The following is a 14,509-nucleotide window of genomic DNA, read 5'->3' as shown; positions in this document are numbered from 1 at the left end:
CGCCGCCGCTCATCTCTGATTCTCCGCAATATCAAGTGCGCCTAAAGGCTATTAGTGTGGTCTCAATCAAATGATCCATAGCCTATAAGCTATAGGCTACAATGTGCATGCTTGGAGAAGCACAGAGCAAGGTTATGTTTCTAAAATAGCTGCTGCGAGAGTGTAAATACACTATTACACAATGCAATGGATATTCTCCATGTAACCCTTATTATAAATAACGTTCACTCCCTAACTCTCAGAAAACTAAACTAATGGACAACAATACGTAGGCTTCCACTTCCAGCATATACATACTACATACATTTCATGGATAGTATAGTTTACATTAGTTATCTTGTTTGTTTTTAGTCCCAGCCTTCAGCTACCCTCAACCCCTCCCATCTATTTCTGAAGAACATCCAGTTTTGATTTCTAGCTGCCATATATTTTTCCACTGTGCTGTGATGTTTTACAAAAGTTCTGAACCTTTCTATTCTCATAGTTTTTACAGATTGCAAATGAAAGATAAACACCTTTGATAAGATTATTATTATATTATTGATCAATTTACTATGACTTCATATCACCCAGCAGTGCTATTTGCAGAGTTAGCTTCAAGTCTTGTCTTGCTGCTTTTTGTTCTATGTTTCTCTGTCTATATGCTACGTCTTGCTTGTCCTATGTTGCTATGTCTTGCTTGTTCTATGTTGCTATTGTCTATATTGTAATTGTTTTTAATAACCTGCCCAGGGACTGCGGTTGAAAATTAGCCGGCTGGCTAAAACCGGCACTTTTACTGAAACGTTGATTAATGTGCACTGTCCCTGTAAAAAATAAAAATAAACTCAAACTCAAAAGTTAATGTACAAATGTTTCTGCCATTTCTGAACCTGTGACCAAAAACAAGCTACATATATAGTGATCTAATGATTCTCTCTTTGCAGCAAAATCTGAAGAGATGGGATGGTTGTATCCCTCATATATATATAAAATTGTATTAGTTGCAACGTGTTTTAATCCAGCGTCGTTTTGTGTATCAGTTCATAGACCACGTGTCATGGAATCAGTACATTGAAAATCTCCCAATTATTTTGCAACCTGTATGGCGCAGCTGTCAATTTTTGGTCCGTATACTTTTTTATTTATTCCAATATATACAATGCCTTCAGAAAGTATTCGGACCCCTTGACTTTTTCCAAATTTTGTTACGTTACAGCCTTATTCTAAAATTATTTAAATCGTTTTTGTTCACTCATCAATCTACACACATTACCCCATAATGATAAAGCAAAAACAGGTTTTTAGAAATTTCTGCAAATTTTAATTAAAAAAAACCAACTGAAATATCACATTTACATAAGTATTCAGACCCTTTACTCAGTACTTTGTTTAAGCACCTTTGGCAGCGATTACAGCCTTGATTCTTATTGGGTATGACGCTACATACTTGGCACACCTGTGTTTGGGGAGTTTCTCCCATTGTTCTCTGCAAATCCTTTCAAGCTCTGTCAGGTTTGATGGGGAGCGTCGCTGCACAGCTACTTTCAGGTCTCTCCAGAGATGTTCGATCGGGTTCAAGTCCGGGCTCTGGCTGGGCCACTCAAGGACATTCAGAGACTTGTCCCGAAGCCACTCCTGAGTTGTCTTGGCTATGTTCTTAGGGTCGTTGTACTTTTGGAAGGTAAACTTTGCACCAGTCTGAGGTCCTGAGCTCTCTGGAGCAGGTTTTCATCAAGGATCACTCTGTACTTTACTCCGTTCATCTTTCCCTCGATCCTGACTAGTCTCCCAGTCCCTTCCCATGAACATAATCCCCATAGCACGATGCTGCCACCACCGTGCTTCGCCGTAGATTTCATCTGTGCCGCAGAGATGATTGTCTTTTTGGAAAGTTCTCCCATCTCGAGGCACTCTAGAGCTCGGTCAGAGTGACCATCGGGTTCTTGGTCACCTCCCTGACCAAGGCCCGTCTCCCCCGATTGCTTAGCTCTGGAGAGACCTGAAAATAGCTGTGCAGCAAAACACCCCATCCAACCTAACAGAGCTTGAGAGGATCTGCAGAAAAGAATGGGAGAAAGTACAGGTGTGCCAAGCTTGTAGCGTCATTCCCAAGAAGACCCAAGGCTATAATCGCGGCCAAAGGTGCTTCAACAAAAAAAATACTATATTATACTGTGGTATAAATATTGTAGTATTCACTGTAGTATTTACTGTAATACTTATAGTTGACTATAGTATGAATACTGTAGTAATATAACAATGTAGTATAAAGTATAGTAATTAATGTAGTGTTTCTGCAGATTCTAGTATAATGTATTTAGTGTAGTGTTTTTGCAGATTGTAGTATATTGTAGATTGTAGTATTTATGTGTTGTTTTTGCAGACTGTAGTATACTCTAGTATTTACTGTAGAGTTTTTGCAGATATTACTGTAGTATTTATGGTGTACTGAAGAAATACTAAAAGAGCAAATGTTGTCCTCCTGCTCTTTTCTGCAACCCGTAGGGAACACAATACACAATACTTGGCATGTTATATCCCCTTTCAGGGATATAACATTAGAATTGTATAGCTAATAGGCTATGTGTTTGTAGAGCGACTGAGGTGAATTAACCTACAGCAGCCAAGGTGATAATGGCTGGGGTTATTTTTGCTTGTTTTTGCTGTTCTCCAAATAGCATTTTAACATTTATTTTATTTTATAGAAATGCATAAAATGAGCTTCAACTTTCAGAAAATGTCATAGGAGCCCCCTTCTGGACCTCACTAAAACACAAACCCTGGTTACAGCCCTGAGAGGTGAAATGTGGAATAATTGAAGGAATGAATCCAAGCCTCACGCTTATCACCTATGGAAGGCGGGGCTTCCAGGGAGGTGTGGATTTTATTGGCCTTGTCTGGCGTGATTGTAGATGCTTCAACCGAAGTCACGAGAGAGCGACTCCCCATAGTATGTTGTACGAAAGTTGACTGAAAGGGAACTCACAGTTCTCTCTCTAACAGGCTGACCACACCGCTCGCGTCGCATGTGTTGCAAAATAAATGTAGAAATCTATGTTATTCAATTATTCACCCACACTGCTTGTGCGCTCCAACGAGCGTCTGCATTGCCAAGGGCTAAAATAGAAATGAGTTATATTTCTGACACAGATCGCGCTGCAAGTCCTGCCTCTCCCATCTCATTAGTTTATAGAAGCAGGTACCCGTAGCACGTAGGTGACTGAAAGACAAACGAGGTCAGTGGCGGTAATGCACCTAATTTATTAAAATTGCCAATCGCAATATAAAGTCGAGAGAAGAAAAACCCTAGAAGGAAGAGAAATTACTTGAAATTATTCATTTGACCGTTTTATGTGTGGATTAATTGGCGGAGTAGAGAACCTTGTGCATTTCAGGTAAAATAACAACTCAATGTTTATATCCCAGGACAAATTAGCTAGTAACAGCAAGCTAGCTAGCTAAATAGGACAAATTAGCTAGCAAGTGTAAGCTAACTAGCTAAATTGCCATAAATGTTTAATGCTTTTTGACCTGTCCCCAAATTAATATAATTGGTTGAGTTTGTTTTGATATTTTAACCTGCGTGTCATGATCACGTTGTGTGGGGGGACAAAATACATTTATGCACGATGGCGCACGCGCGCAGCCGGTTTGGGTCCCATGTAAGGGAAAGACATTCTTCAGTTGCTCTATGGCCTGTTGAAGGTGATGGAGCTGGAGCAGGGTGATCCAGCCTAAGGCCGGTCCTGCTTACACAGAGGGAAAACAAAGGCATGAGGGCTCCCTTTTAGACAGGCCCCTAATGCCTTTTGACAGTTAATCCTCATATCAAACGAGCGTACTATGTTACCTGGGGGTTCAGTGTTGCTGGCTCCTGTGCTTAGCTGTCTCCCCAGCTGGTCTCTTTGTAACACTGATGATGGGGTTCCAGTCGATACATTGTCCTTGGAATCCTCTCTCTCTCTAAACATATACTAATATCACGAGAAAATAAAAGGATGCACCTTCATGTGGATAGGACTGCATTCAAGGCATCCCCCTGTCTGCTAACCTCTGACTGGGACTCCCTGTTGTAGAATCTACCTTAGCCGGTGGAGCTGACTCTAGCTCCTTGTTGGTGTACTCCAGGATCTGCATGCAGGTTTCCAGCCTGCCCTGATGGTACTTCAGGTCCCTGGCCTCAGCCAGCAAGGCCTGGTTCTGGTAGTCCTACTGCTCCACGGAGCCCTCCCTCAGATGTGGTCAGGCCTGGCCACAGCATGCTGCCACTCTCGATGTCAGTACTCCCCCTGCAGTACCTTGGGGGGAATTACACTTTTGTGACCCAAGGTACTTTGTGTTTTATGTCTACAACTGTGCTCTGATATGATGGCAGATCTAAGGTAAACACTGCCTGAAGAATACTCTTGTAGTACTCAAAACGCTTAGTAGTTGTGCGTACTGATATAAACTATAGGCTGATTGGCTCCTAATTTATGTATATATTATCTGTAAATAGTTAACTAAAGTTTTCTGCATCGTACTGGCCACCTACTTGTTTTCTTTCTTAGATCTGAGGTAAACCAATTATGATTAGATACTCTGGGCCCGGTTTTTCAAAAGTTATCTGGATTTCGCCAATTGAATAGGATTAAATGCATATAGAATGATTAGAACGTGAGTTCCCATTAAAGTCAATGATTTGTCTGTTCTAATCATGCATTTAATCCTATCCGATAGGCAAAATACAGATAGATAACCATTGGAAAACTGGGCCCCGATGCCAGAAATATTTTTATTTGGGTGTGATTGGAATGACTTTGGTACTCATAAAATGAAAAGGACATGAGGGTTCGTGACCTCTCACCTGTTCTCATTCTACAGCATGGCCAGTGTTTTCTGCAGCTCATCCTCAGTCACAGCCTGTATAACCCAGGTAATGGTCATAGGATGCCAGGGAGTCCGGCTCCAGGCGGTCAAGATACTGATCCTCAACCAGAATCCTCAACCAGAACAGAGGGAAGGACAGAATGAACCATGCGGACGTGAGGAAACCTGAGTGAAGATAACCTAATGTTTTCGAACACAGTCTCATCTTGTTGTATCGTAAGAGCTTTATATGATAAACTCACAGGCTCTCAGTGAAGAAGGAGCAGTTCTCCATCTCAACGAGTCTTGGAACAGAAGCAGAGAGTAAAAACAGTTCACTTTAAAATGAAATGTGTCATGGGAGGGAATTCCAAGAAGTGCAAATCCAGCAGTCTTAACATTACAAAAGGGAAACCCTAGCTGTTGTTGCTAAGTCAGGTTTATGTGCTTTTCTTTGTCAGAATTACATTTCTGTGCCTTCTTCACTCATTGCTTACATTTTATAAACATGATCTGGCAGAGAACGAGGACACGCCAGACCAAATGTTTTAATATGATTAAACCCAAACAAAGGAGTCACGCCACTCCACCATACTCGTTAGTGGCATCATGTTCATCTGTGTGGAGAAGATTATTTCAAAGAAAAGGCACATTGTGGGCAGTGCTGCTGAGGGCAGAATATAATGACATATAAAGACTGCATGCATGTATAATGTACAAATTAAAACGGAGGAGTTAGCCTACTACAGATTACTTAAATGTCAGGGGGAAAAGTTAAGAAACTGACAGGCTATCCTTTGCATGCAAGTAGTGTTCACTATGCACAGTCTGCTGATGTCAACCCAGCTGTTCAAAGTATAGTCTGCAGGAGTCATTGCCTGATAGAAACTGGGTTATGAACAGGTGTATCTCACTGATCATCCCTAAAGCCAACACCTCATTCGGCCGCCTTTCGTTCCAGTACTCTGCTGCCTGTGACTGGAACGAATTGCAAAAATCGCTGAAGTTGGAGACCTTTATCTCCCTCACCAACTTCAAACATCAGCTATCTGAGCAGCTAACCGATCGCTGCAGCTGTACATAATCTATTGGTAAATAGCCCACCCATTCTCACCCTACTTCATCCCCACAGTTTTTATTTATTTACTTTTCTGCTCTTTTGCACACCAATATCTCTACCTGTACATGATCATTTATCAATCCAGTGTTAATCTGCAATATTGTAATTATTCGCCTACCTCCTCATGCCTTTTGCACACATTGTATATAGACTCCCCTTTTTTTTCCTACTGTGTTATTGACTTGTTAATTGTTTACTCCATGTGTAACTCTGTGTTGTCTGTTCACACTTCTATGCTTTATCTTGGCCAGGTCGCAGTTGTAAATGAGAACTTGTTCTCAACTAGCCTACCTGGTTAAATAAAGGTGAAATAAAAAAATGTAAAAAATGAAGTTCTGCCGACCCTGCTGACATTCAGCGTGCTCTCCTGTGCTGTCTGGTAGGGCTGGCCCACTTCTCTGACTTCTCTGAGCCTTATTCACAAATGTGTTACAACTGATCAATACCCCTGGGGTGAAGCCTACTCAACTAGTGGGAATCAGCAGGCAGGTGATGCTATAAAATTATTTCTTGACTCATACCTACAGGTATAGTGCTCAATTCTGGAGTGTGTGTCAGAGGGGAAGCCTTGGGGACGAGCTGGACCTGACGGAAGCACAGAGATGTCTATCAAAATAAGGAGTGTCAATCTGTGTTGACAGTCTCTAGATGTTCCATCACATAAGACCTCCCAGGCTTTAGGACTAATAATCCTCACTCCCTGCCCCGAAGACAGGCTGTACATTTGAACTTGTTTTTCAGTGTTTTGGCAAAATCACATCCTCTCCCCTGAAGTGGTTTGTTCTGAAATCAGAAAAGAACAGACATTTCAATTCCTTGGAAATATTCTAGAATCCATGCTTGGGTGTAGTAAACAATGATGGCATAAAATTAACATATTTACAGAAAGAGGAACTTTGAGGCAATTAAATATTTTCAGTCTGGAAAAACCAGGGCTTGATGGTATACCAGGTATATCAGACCTTTTCTGATGTACCTAAAGATCCATTATTAGCATGATTTAATTACTCCTATAAAAATGGTAGACTTTCAAGTATTCAACCAGGTCTGATTTCATTACTACTAAAACAGGACCCAGGTGGTAAGTATAAAAAGCCAGTCCATTTAAAAAACTGGATGCCTCTTTCCACTTCAATGTTGTGATGCAAACTTCCTGGCGAAATGCATAGCACATAGAATAAAAACGTTTTTTACCAGATATTGTTCATCTTGATCAGACAGTTTTTTTTACATGGATGACATATTGGAGATAATATACAACAATTATTTGAAACAATTGAACATGATGAAACATCAAATATACCAGGCCTGGTCTTCAAAGCAGATTTTGAAAAGGTGTTTGATAAAGTACGACTATAATTTATTTATAAATGCCCTGAATTACTTTAATTTAAGTGCATCTCAATTACAATGGGTTAAAGTTATGTACAGCAACCCCAGATGTAAAATAGTAAATAATGGTTACTTCTCAGAAAGTGTTGAGCTTTTAAGAGGAGTAAAACAAGGCTATCCGTTGTCTCCATATCTATTTATTATGACCATTTGAAATGCTAGCTAATAAAATTAGATCCAACAAGAACATCAAGGGGTTAGAAATCCAGGGGATAAAAACAAAATGTCAATGTATGCTGATGACTCTAGTTTTCTTAAGTCCGCAATCTGGATCCCTGCACAGTCTCATGATCACTTTTCTAGCTTCTGGACTAAAACCTAATTATGACAAGTGTACCATATTACGTATTTGATCATTAAAAAGACAGTGTTTACACTACCTTGTAGTTTACCAATAAAATGGGCGGATGTTGCAGTAGACATACTTGGTATTCACATCTCAAAAAATATAAATCAACTTATCACAATCAAATTCAATAGACCGTTTGCAAAAATGAATAAGATTCTGCAACCATGGAGAGGTAAACACTTGTCTATTTATGGAAAAATCACAATGATTAACTCTTTGGTCCTATCACAGTTTACTTACTTACTAATGGCACTGCCTACTCCAGATGACTCATTATTTATATCATATGAGCAAAAAATATTTATTTTTATTTGGAATGCTAAGCCAGACAAATTAAACGTGCCTATTTATATAATGAATATGAGTTTGGGGGCTAAAATTATTAAATATTAAAGCTTTAAACCTCTCACTAAAAGCTTCACTCATACATAAATTATACTTAAACCTAAAATGGTTCTCCAGTAGATTTGTTCAAAAATGGCCTTTTTGTCTTTATACAGATTACAACTTCTAATTTCCGACGAATTGAAAATTAAATTTTGTTTAAAGTATCACCCTTTCTTAAACAAGCCATACAAAGCTGGTTACAATTTCTGTTTTATCCTCCAGAAAAGATAGAACAAATATTACAGTAAATGTTATGGTTAAACTCAAATATACTGCTTAATAAAACAACATTCTTTATGGATTTTTTATTTTAAAACTGCATTATATTTATTAATGATATTATGAATAGAAACGGTGTCGCATATGTAGCTATCGGAAATATATGGGGAATGTCTGCTCAATCCAAATTTACAACCAACTGATTGCAGCATAACCCACAAAAATGGAGGAGACAAGTGGAAAAGGGAGAAGGAAGGGAACTTGTTTGCCTGCCATATATTAAAGATGCAAATTGGCTGTAAGGATTTGGCACAAATAGAAAAATATAAGAGTTTCGTTTGAGGACAAAAATGTTGACAGCAGCACCATACAGGTTTCAAAATAAATGGGAAGAGATTTGACATACCGATTACATGGTTTATGAACTGGTACAAAAACAACACTTGATGTTTTTCAATTTAAATTATTATTGCCGCCGTACAACAATCTCAGCTCTGTTTTGCTGCGAATAGACAGAATCCCTAGATTAATTTTACATTTAAATTTAACTAGGCAAGTCAATTAAGAACAAATTCTTATTTAAAATGACGGCCTACACCGACCAAACCCGGACGACCCTGGGCCAATTGTGCGCTGCCCTATGGGACTCCCACTCATGACCTGTTGTGGTACAGCCTGGAATCAAACCAAGGAGTCTGTAGTGACGCCTCAAGCACTGAGATGCCTTAAACCACTATGCCACCAGGGATCCCATTTATTCTGGTTTAAAACAAATCACTTAAAATGAACCTTACAAATAGCAGTGTTGGGTGATTTAGAAAGCCATAGTCAGTCAAATAATACTCGCAGAAAAGGTTTTCATCTTTAGCTCACTATCTGTGGATACTAAAGCACACACATCCCTGAGTCGCTCGTCTTTTCAGTTTGCTGCAGCTACCGACTGGAACGAGCTGCAACAAACACTCAAACTGGACAGTTTTATCTTAATCTCTTCATTCAAAGACTCAATCATGGACACTATTACTGACAGTTGTGGCTGCTTTGCGTGATGTATTGTTGTTTCTACCTTCTTGCCCTTTGTGCTGTTGTCTGTGCCCAATAATGTTTATACCATGTTTTGTGCTGCTACCATGCTGTGTTGTCATGTGTTGCTGCCATGCTATGCTGTTGTCTTAGGTCTCTACTTTATGTAGTGTTGTCTCTCTTGTCGTGATGTGTGTTTTGTCCTATATACATTTTATTTTTAATCCCAGCCCCCGTCCCCGCAGGAGGCCTTTTGCCCTTTGGTAGGCCGTCAATGTAAATAAAAATGCCTTCTTAACCGACTTGCCTACTTAAATAAAAATAACAAATATACAATTAGAAAGGTTCAATGTATGTAAAACATCACAATTGAAAAATATATGACACATGGAAACCAAATGAGGGTGGTTTATGGTGATAGCTGGGATGGGCTGAGAGTGACATAAAAAATACCAATGGCATAATGAAATTGGTCTTATGGGTTTATCAGAGTCCAAAATGTGTATGCGTATGCACAGCAGTGTTCTCCAACATTGGACCGTTGTCTTTTATACTTTTCGAATTCTCAGCACAGCTCAAGCAATTTCACCAACTGTCAACACATTCAAATGAATAGAGGACACGTACGTACCGGAGACGCGTTGGCTAGGAATTGTGTGGATGTACATCCCCCACTTTGGTGGTCTCAGATGGGACATGAGACAATCGTATCTCAGCATCTGTGGACTATGATTTATGCTTTTTACTGGGGTGTACTGAAGTACTCAATGATGGGTTAAATTAAAGCCTTGCCCTTGGTAGTATGCCAGGACAGGAAGCAGCTTTGACATTCCCTATATGGTTGAAATAGCATTCACCTGTTGAGGCCCTGTGGCTCACCTAAAGCTCTTGATGGGAAACTGTTTCCAGGTGGAGCACTTGGCTTGGTGTTAGGCGTTCTCTGCCTGGACCACTCGCTGCAGCACAGACAGCCACACCACGGACTGGAGCTCCAGGCTCATCCACTCCAGGAAGTGGGACAGCTGGATGGAGGTTTTCCTAGGAGCCTATAGCCACATGGTGGGGAAGAGAGGAGAGGAGGACCATGAGACCACCAGAGATCCAGAGTCAGGGCATATGCTCTCTGGCAGCGTACACATAAGTGCCAGACAGCACAAGGTCAGAGACAGGGCCTGTGGTGATTAGCCCTTTCGGATAACACAGCCCATTAAAATGCCATGACCCCTTCAAACAATTTAGTGTACACTAATCTCAGACACGTCAAGATGAGACTGAGGCCGCAGACATATGACTGACTCATCTATAAGAGTCTATCAGAAACAAGGCATTGATGTCTCACCGTATTCATCATGAATGTTTGACATAAGGTTTGAGTTAGCATAACTGTCATCATAAATTAGATGCTCAGTTTAATAGATCTCACAGTGTTTAGGCATCTGCATCTCTCCACCATGGTCACAGAGCTACTCTCAAAGACGTATAAATAGCCTCAAATCCTCTCTTGACATTAGTCTGCTGCTCACATAATGGATTAAAGTACATCTTACAAGTGCATAAAGAATGTTCAAAATCCGTTTTGAAAATCAATAACATCACATATCAAGATTGGAGATAATCCAATGAGAGTTTTTAACACAGATTGGATTTTATTTCTACCCTTCTTGTAATATTGTACTATAACAGCGACTAACATGGGGAAAACCTTGGGCTGTACTTAACAGTAATAGCTAAATGCTTATTTTGACCAACGTAAATCCCAGCTCACCATGCGAAAGCAGCTGGGCATGCTGGGCTCCACGTTGCTCCCTCCGAAGGCGGCCACCTCTCCTAGCTGCCGTGGGACCTGGATGAGCTCCTGGAGCAGGGCACTGAGGTGTTGCTGGTCAGCACATCCACTAGGACCAGACACCTGCCAGAACATCCTCCCCTTAGACAGGAAATAGGACACAGACAAGGACGGGCATAAATGGCAAAATACAACTACAAAATACCCTAAAGACCAAAGTATTGTATTTAATTCAAATACATGTATTTTAAAATTCAAAAATACATTTGCAAGTAGCCGGACGAACATAAACAACATTCTTAAAAACTTCTTACTTGCTTTGACTGTGATATGTTGTTGTTTATCTACATTAGTTGAATGCAAATCAAATCAAATTTTATTTGTCACATACACATGGTTAGCAGATTTTAACGCGAGGGTAGCGAAATGCTTGTGCTTCTAGTTCCGACAATGCAGTAATAACCAACGAGTAATCTAACCTAACAATTCCACAACTACTACCTTATACAAAGGGATAAAGAATATGTACATAAAGATATATGAATGAGTGATGGTACAGAACGGCATAGGCAAGATGCAGTAGATGGTATAGAGTACAGTATATACATATGAGATGAGTAATGTAGGGTATATAAACATAAAGTGGCATAGTTTAAAGTGGCTAGTGATACATGTATTACATAAAGATGGCAAGATGCAGCAGTTTAAATGAGTACATTATAAACATTATATTAAGTGGCATTGTTTAATGTGGCTAGTGATACATTTCCATCAATTCCCATTATTGAAGTGGCTGGAGTTGAGTCAGTATGCAGGCAGCAGCCACTCAATGTTACTGGTGGCTGTTTAACAGTCTGATGGCCTTGAGATAGAAGCTGTTTTTCAGTCTCTCGGGGACCGCTTTGATGCACCTGTACTGACCTCGTCTTCTGGATGATAGTGGGGTGAACAGGCAGTGGCTCGAGTGGTTGTTGTCCTTGAAGATCTTTATGGCCTTCCTGTGACATCGGGTGGTGTAGGTGTCCTGGAGGGCAGGTAGTTTGCCCCCGGTGATACGTTGTGCAGACCTCACTACCCTCTGGAGAGCCTTACGGTTGTGGGTGGAGCAGTTGCCGTACCAGCCGGTGATACAGCCCAACAGGATGCTCTCGATTGTGCATCTGTAGAAGTTTGTGAGTGCTTTTGGTGGCAAGCCAAATTTTTTCAGCCTCCTGAGGTTGAAGAGGCGCTACTGCGCCTTCTTCACCACGCTGTCTGTGTGGGTGGACCAATTCAGTTTGTCCGTGATGTGTACGCCGAGGAACTTTAAACTTACTACTGTCCCGTCGATGTGGATAGGGGGGGTGCTCCCTCTGCTGTTTCCTGAAGTCCACAATCATCTCTTTGTTTTGTTGACATTGAGTGTGAGGTTATTGTCCTGACATCACACTATACTCCGAGGGCCCTCACCTCCTCCCTGTAGGCCATCTCGTCGTTGTTGGTAATCAAGCCTACCACTGTAGTGTTGTCCGCAAACTTGATGATTGAGTTGGAGGCGTGAGTGGCCACGCAGTCGTGGGTGAACAGGGAGTACAGGAGAGGGCTCAGAACACACCCTTGTGGTGCCCCAGTGTTGAGGATCAGCGGGGTGGAGATGTTGTTACCTACCCTCACCACCTGGGGGCAGCCCATCAGGAAGTCCAGTACCCAGTTGCACATGGCGGGGTCGTGACCCAGGGTCTCGAGCTTGATGACGAGTTTGGGGGGTACTATGGTGTTAAATGCTGAGCTGTAGTCGATGAACAGCATTCTCACATAGGTGTTCCTCTTGTCCAGATGGGTTAGGGCAGTGTGCAGTGTGGTTGCTATTGCGTCATATGTGGACCTATTGGGGAGGTAAGCAAATTTGAGTGGGTCTAGGGTGTCAGGTAGCGTGGAGGTGATATGGTCCTTGACTAGTCTCTAAAAGCACTTCATGATGACGGAAGTGAGTGCTACGGGACGGTAGTCGTTTAGCTCAGTTACCTTAGCTTTCTTGGGAACAGGAACAATGGTGGCCCTCTTGACACGTGTGGGAACAGCAGACTGGGATTAAATATGTCCGTAAACACACCAGCCAGGTGGTCTGCGCATGCTCTAAGAACGCGGCTGGGGATGCCGTCTGGGCCTGCAGCCGGTCAAGGGTTAACACGTTTAATGTTTTACTCACGGCCTCCCGGGTGGCGCAGTGGTTAAGGGCACTGTACTGCAGCGCCAGCTGTGCCACCAGAGACTGGGTTTGCACCCAGGCTATGTCGTAGCCGGCCTCGACTGAGAGGTCCGTGGGGCGACGCACAATTGGCCTAGTGTCGTCCGGTTTAGGGAGGGGTTGGCCGGTAGGGATATCCTTGTCTCTTCGCGCACCAGCGACTCCTGTGGTATCGTAGTGCGCGCTAACCAAGGTGGCGAGGTGCATGATGTTTCCTAAGACACATTGGTGTGGCTGGCTTCCGGGTTGGATGCGCGCTGTGTTAAGAAGCAGTGCGGCTTGGTTGGGTTGTGTATCGGAGGACACATGACTTTCGACCTTCGTCTCTTCTGAGCCCGTACGGGAGTTGTAGCGATGAGACAAGATAGTAGCTACTAAAACAATTGGATACCACGAAATTGGGGAGGAAACGGGTTATAAATTCAAAAAAAACAAAAAACGTTTTACTCACGTCGGCTGCAGTGAAGGAGAGCCCGTAGGTTTTGGTAGCGGGCCGTGTCAGTGGCACTGTATCGTCCTCAAAGCGAGCAAAAAAGTTAGTTAGTCTGTCTGGGAGCAAGACATCTGGGAGCACTGTCACTCTGGATAAGAGCATCTGATAAATGACCAATGTAAATGTGCATGTGAAAATTAACAACTGCAAAGCACACTGGGTATTGTCATTGACCTTGTTTTGAGGCGGAGCTCATCAGAGCAATACTCCGCATGCTTTGCAATTGTTCATTTTTACATATCCATTTAGCAGATGCTCTTATCACACCATAGTGCCATCAGACTTTTAATACTAATGCAGGGTGAAAGGAAGCCACTGTAAGGGGTGCGTGACTGGCTGCAGGGAAGTCAGGAGCAGGAGAGCAGAACTGGGTAATAACCGGAGCAGTTTAATATGCAAAACCAACGGCACCCAGAACAACAAAATATGGGTACAAAAATAACCTGTCGCGAACCAGTCAGAGTGCAAAAGCACTTTACAACAAACAATTTTACACACAGACATGGGGGGGTGCAGAGGGTTAAATACACAACAAGTAATGAGGGAATGTAAACCAGGTGTGTGGGAGAACAAGACAAAACAAATGGAAAATGAAAGGTGGATAGTCGATGGCTAGAAGACCGGTGACGTCGACCGCCGAACGCTGCCAGAATAAGGAGAGGAACCGACTTCGGCAAAAGTCG

The sequence above is a fragment of the Oncorhynchus masou genome, chromosome 12, assembly GCF_036934945.1.
Source record: "Oncorhynchus masou masou isolate Uvic2021 chromosome 12, UVic_Omas_1.1, whole genome shotgun sequence".
NCBI classification, from domain to species: domain Eukaryota; kingdom Metazoa; phylum Chordata; class Actinopteri; order Salmoniformes; family Salmonidae; genus Oncorhynchus; species Oncorhynchus masou.
The sequence above is the reverse complement of the archived record's forward strand: the minus strand, read 5'-3'. Positions refer to the sequence as shown.